Source organism: Lygodium microphyllum, chromosome 5 (genome assembly GCF_053477565.2).
Source record: "Lygodium microphyllum isolate KBCC chromosome 5, Lygodium_microphyllum_v1.1.10, whole genome shotgun sequence".
Taxonomy (NCBI): Eukaryota; Viridiplantae; Streptophyta; class Polypodiopsida; order Schizaeales; family Lygodiaceae; genus Lygodium; species Lygodium microphyllum.
Window position 1 is genome coordinate 67,109,242 of NC_141139.1, and position 5,883 is coordinate 67,115,124.

Genomic DNA, 5,883 nt, shown 5'->3' on the forward strand with positions numbered 1-5,883 from the left:
CAAGTGATTATTGCACTAATTGTTTTAATTTGACTCAACTTAACCTTCTCTAAAATCTACAACGTTGTTTGTAGTAGTCCAACTGCAAAGATTCTAAACTTCAGTAAATTATACTAGGCACTAACTATAGTTTCTCCTCATCTCTCAGAGACAGCTCCTCATAATGTTCTCCTGCCATACTAGTGGCTGTTTATCCAGGAAATGTTTTTAATGTTTGACTTTGGAAAGGTTGTTTCAGGGATATAGATCTCTTGGATCTATTTGTATCTCTCCGTTTAAAGTTCCTTTTTATGTTTTTCTCCACCTGATTAAAATTAATTCTTTTTATTTGTTTAATTTTAAAAAAACATTCAAATCAAATTTTCTGACATACCATAAACCCCTAAATTTTAATCTCCCTTGGTAGACGTTCCCCACTCCGTATATAAATTTCGTCGTTGCTTATTAGTTTTTAAGTACTTAATTCATTTTGCGAATATAACGTCCTTTCCTTCTTTTCTATTAGTAAACATCAACCAAAATAAAACAAGTTCTTCCATACTCTCACATGTCCACATTCATAATTTATTTTAAATTCCCATAGCACCCTTTAATTTATCAATGAGTCCTAGTAGCCCTCCACTCCCTGTATTTAAGAAATTGGTTGTAAAATGAATAACATGTAAAAATTTAATATAGATGCTGAGACTTTTTTCCCCATGCCATCCAATCATCAAATTGTTTGATTTTATTTTGGTTTTAATTTAAACTAAATTTTATAACTGCAACCTAACATTATAAATCATTATAAAGTATTGTCAAACTTTTTATTTGTAATTTCCAATGTTTCCTAAATGCTCATACCGTGTATAATCTCTCCTTTCAAAACCAAAACACCATATCTTTATACGAGCATTTCTTAAGTAAAATATTATTAAATCATTATTTCTTTTCTTTAACCCTTACAACAAAAATGCACTAACCAATCAAAGATTTTGTTTCCAATATTTCACTAAGAATCCATAGTTTATATCAATAAATAACACATTTTACGTAAAGGAAAACTATGCTTTTTCCCTAAATATAACCCTTTTCTAATTTTTAAATATAACAAAACATCTTCAAAAATCTTGATAGAAATTCAGTAAATTCCCTGACTCATAAGCTTTATAGGAAAAATATCAGAACTTATAAATTTTCAATCAGTAATTTTATAAAATTTTATTTATGATCATTTTGAGTCATTTTTTAGTGTTTTCAACTGTTTTTGATTTTTAATAAATAAAAACCAGTTCAGATAAATGCAAACAACCATGGAGCATGAGAAAACAGGTTTAAAGACATATTTTTAAAATTATAAACTAGAGAAATTTTCATACCATATTATTTATTTTAGATAAATCAGTTAGACACTTACTTGGAAAACCCGCGGGTCGTCGTCACGTCCTTGAAGACCGTGTCCTCTTGCAGTCTGGCCAAGGTATCTAGTGTTACTGAGGTTTTCTGATATGTTGTATTCACTTGCTACCACTTCTTCTTAAGCCCTTCAATTAGCTCTTGCTTCTCAAACTCTTCCAACCTCTTGGTATTTGGTTGAGTTCCCACTCCCTGCCTTTTAGATCCTTCTGAGTTTGCTTTACTTTGATTATCTTTCAAAACTTTATTATAGTTCACAAGATACTTTGGAATTTTTCCGTAATCAGGCTTTTCAACATACGGCCGCACATAAACCGGCAATTTCTTTGGTGTCGAATGGATTATCTCAACAGCATTTGAAGTGATAAAATCCTTGTGGGGATGCTTAAGAACTGGCTTATCGTGTGGAATGGGCGGCTTGAAGCGTATTTTTGGAGTCCGAATCACAAATGGCCGAAGTTTGACCCTCGAATGCTTCTTCAGAAACTCATCGGTGTGGGGATTCTGCAACCCCGGCAGATGCCCAAATGTTGCTTTGGACCGCCTCAACTTGGCATATGTCAAGAATGTATCTTCCTCTGCATTGTACTTGGATTTGGGGTAAGAGCGGTGCTTGCTAGTGGAGGAAGGGGAAGGAGGGATGAGGTTGTAGACGCTCTCGACGTTGTCCCAACGCATCATTCTTTGTCCTTCTCAGATACATCCCTGTAACTCGGTGATGGCGAACCTCTCTCTCTCCCTCTCTCTCCACCAAGCATGCAGAAGAAGGCACCTCCTTTTCAATCATGGCAACCATGATTTTCTTCACGCCTTCATCCTCTTTCCCATATCAAATGTGATATATGTATATGTCTCTGCTGCTGTGGCTGTTGCGCCTCACTAATCCTCCTCCTGCTATTTCCATTGATGTCGCCATTGGTCGTGATGCCATTAATCTCCTACTTGTTAATCTACAGGTCGCCATTATTAATCACGTTCTGCTGCTGCTGTAGCTACTACGCCAGCAATGCTCTTTCTCTCTCTCTCTCCACCATCTTGGCCCCTCTCCTCAAACAACGTGGTGTTTAGCCGCAGATCGTCGACTTCTGACATTCTCTCTCTCTGTCATGGCGTCGTCCGCCAGGAGCTGATCCTGCCACGTATCCATGGCCTTCAGCGTGTCCTCCATCGGCAGGACCTACGGCAGCATGTGGATGATGCTCTCCTCCGTTGCATGGCAAGATCAAAGCTCTTCTTTGGGGTGTGCCATGGCAGATAGAAATGGACCCTCTCCCCCCCTCGTTCAACGGCCCTTGCTCCCTCGTCTCTTCTTCTTCTTCCCATTCGTAACCGTTTTTCCCCTCCTTCTTTCTCCCTGTGATAGGCGCATTCATTTCCCACGATGGTTGTTTTTTTTTTCTTCCTTCCTCCAACTACTCTCTCACACTTAATATCCTTTTTTTCTTCTTTTTCCTCCTCTCATGACATTTCCAAAGAAATAATGACGTTCCCCCAAGCTTGCAATACCATTGAAAGCACTTGTAAGAAAGCTTGTTATTGATGACAATATACTTGATATAACCCTGTGAGTCCTTTAACCTAGCTACACATTCTATTGAACTAGCTTTATCACTTGTGGTGGTTAAAGCAAACTCATAAGTTTCTGGTTTGTTAGGTTGTAAGCTAAGTATCAACTTTGGGGAAGCCCTTATTCCAATTGAACAATTCATACCTAGATAAAAAACAGCTACAAGCTCCCCAACGTTAGACACCACCAGCTTTGCAATTCCATCTCGTGAGAGTGCTTCAAATTTTGACGAGACCCCTGATATGATTTTCCTTGGACTCCTATTTATAATAAATTTGACATCATCTGCATTGAGTTCCAATGTGATAACAAATTTTGTGACATCTTAAAAAGGTAGAGGTAAACGTGTAAAAGCACCTTCATCCTTGAAACCAAACTCTACACCATACTAAGTCACTGCATAACGAGGTTTTAGTCCCTTTAACACTCTTTCATAATCCTCCTCTATATAGTCTTGAATTTGAAATCTTAAATAGTTGGAGCCTTATGTACATCGATTTAACTGATCACAAAATGCATAGTATAATGTTCCAATGTGATCACACAATTGCCCATTGAAGGAATATTTTAGCTTATCAATCAAAAGCCCTTCTGATCCATTCAAGAGTCGTCTCACGTAATTAACTGGTTTTGACAGGTACACACTTGGAAAAACTGGAAATTGTGTATAGAACACAAGATCTCCATGTAGCCTCGCAATTACTGTTCTGTTTTCAGTTGTAGCAATAATATCTGATGGAGTTACTGTTATGCTGGACAGTAGAGTGTCAAAGCCAACAAATACTCCGATTGTGATATTGAACTCTATTGTTCCCAGTCCTATTGCATATGTTGAAAGCCACTGTGGATCCAAACCCAAACAGTGTCGAGTTCCAACAACCTTCTTGCTAAATTAACTTTTTGCAGTCTCAATAAATAGACAATAATCACAATCATGATGCTGTGTGTTCTTCATAAGTAATTTAATCCTTGGGAGGTAGGAGGTAGTATAACTGGTGAAATCCCTCATCCCTTAAATTAATACTAAGATATCCTATCAACTTGTCAAGACCTTGTCAAGTCTAAAATTCCCCCGAAAACCCCTAATTTATAACAAGGTCTTATCTCCTCTAAGTGATAATAATCCCTACAGGAAAATTTTAAATAGTCATAGCTGAGATTCACTAAGTAAACCTATCAAATTTTGTCTAAAACTCCACCTTCCTCTCGTATAAGAACTTCATTGTACCACATCTCCTAGCTAGACTGCAAGGACACGGTCTCCAAGGACAGCAACAACGAACACCGCATCTGCATTGAATTCATGTAAAAATTTAGTAATAAGGTGTCAATTGTATACAGTTTTGCCAAAAAATTGTTGCAATAAATGGCATGTCTTTTAGGTGTTGTCATTCTCCCCCACTGAAATGCGAAGCGTCCTCGCGAGCACAGCTACATCACGAACATTCAGCATCACGAACATTGCTACCACGAGCACTGCTACGCAACTTTGAAAGAAAAATATACTCTCCTCCACTTAATTGCGAAGCGTCCTCGCGAGCACAGCTACATCACCTGTATAACCACACATGGACAACTAGTAGACACTGGAAAAGTAGAAAAAATACTTATTTGTGTCATATTAAAATGCAAACAATATAAATGTTTCAATGAAAAGATGTAAAAACTTGTGCAAACTAACATTCTCCCTTACTCGCTCTCCCCACTGAAATGCATAACAGAGCTTCATCCATTGCATAGAATATACCAACTAGGAAACTGTCTAGAGCCGCTAAACAACAATAATCCCTCTAGGCAATAAATTGCCACACTACTATCCTACTAAAAATATTGCTTCTGAAATAGCATCACTGATAAGATCGTTACTTAACAAAGAACCCAAACAAGGTAAACTAATACTACAACACTAAATAGGACTCCTAGGGTTTAGCTGCTAACCCTCCATGTTCTACTAGAACAACCAGCCAATGGTTCGTAACTTCTAATTGTCCAAGGCTCTTCTTTTAAGTTTATGTTTTAATGGTTTTTTTTTTAGTTTGATGTCAAAAGAGTATATACATTGATTCTCTTTCCCAAAAGGTCCCACCCCAAAGAGATACAAGGCATCGGACGCAGGGCACTCGTCAAGGAAATCCCTACAGCCTACCAGGACCTCAGAGGCAATGGTTATCTTCTTTTGGTTGTTTTTTTTTTCAAACCCTGTAGTCTCAGGGTGTTCTTTTCTTGTTTGTTTTTATTCTTTCTTTCTTTCTTTCAAAGAATAAATATATAGACTCTTCCGACCTTTTAATATTTGGATTTAAGGATTGTTTTGTTGTTGTTTTTTTTTAAAGGATCAACTAAGAAGCTAAGAAGACATCACTTAATTGAACGGTCAAACATTTCAGCTCAACAACTTTGCTCGAGGAATCTAATCTAACGCATAATACTAGTCACTCTGCCTAGGCAAATGATAAGCAAAGAATACTCACCAGCTTAGCATCTTTCTTCCACGCTACTCCTAGTCAAAATTTCGTGGAGAGAACCTTGTTATTCAGCTATCCCACATATCGCTAGAAAAGCGGCCAAAAGATAGGGAAAAACTCTATAGGATTCCTAATCGGACACCCATACAATGAAATTCACTATGTTATGCACACACATCACCCCCTTTTTTAATCACTCCCTAATGCTAAGTCCCATCCCTTGTGAGTGGACTTCATATAGAGAATTGTGTATATATATCATTCATATTTGTTTAAAATATTTATTTATAATTCCTCTGTAATTTACTTAAGTGTTTTTTCCTTTTTTTCTTCTTCTTCGACATCTCTAATTTCATTCCATCAATTTTTTTATTCATGTATTTTTTCAAAATGAATATGAAATAAAAAGTTTAGGTATGAAACAACCTTGTATGTTCGTGGATATTGCAACTCCAA

At 37.0% G+C, this 5,883-nt stretch overlaps 1 pseudogene; it reads right to left on the reverse strand.

The window, feature by feature from the left end:
- Window positions 1-1,392: 1,392 nt before the first annotated feature.
- LOC148035927 (uncharacterized) lies at window positions 1,393-2,076 on the reverse strand (annotated as a pseudogene).
- Window positions 2,077-5,883: the final 3,807 nt, after the last annotated feature.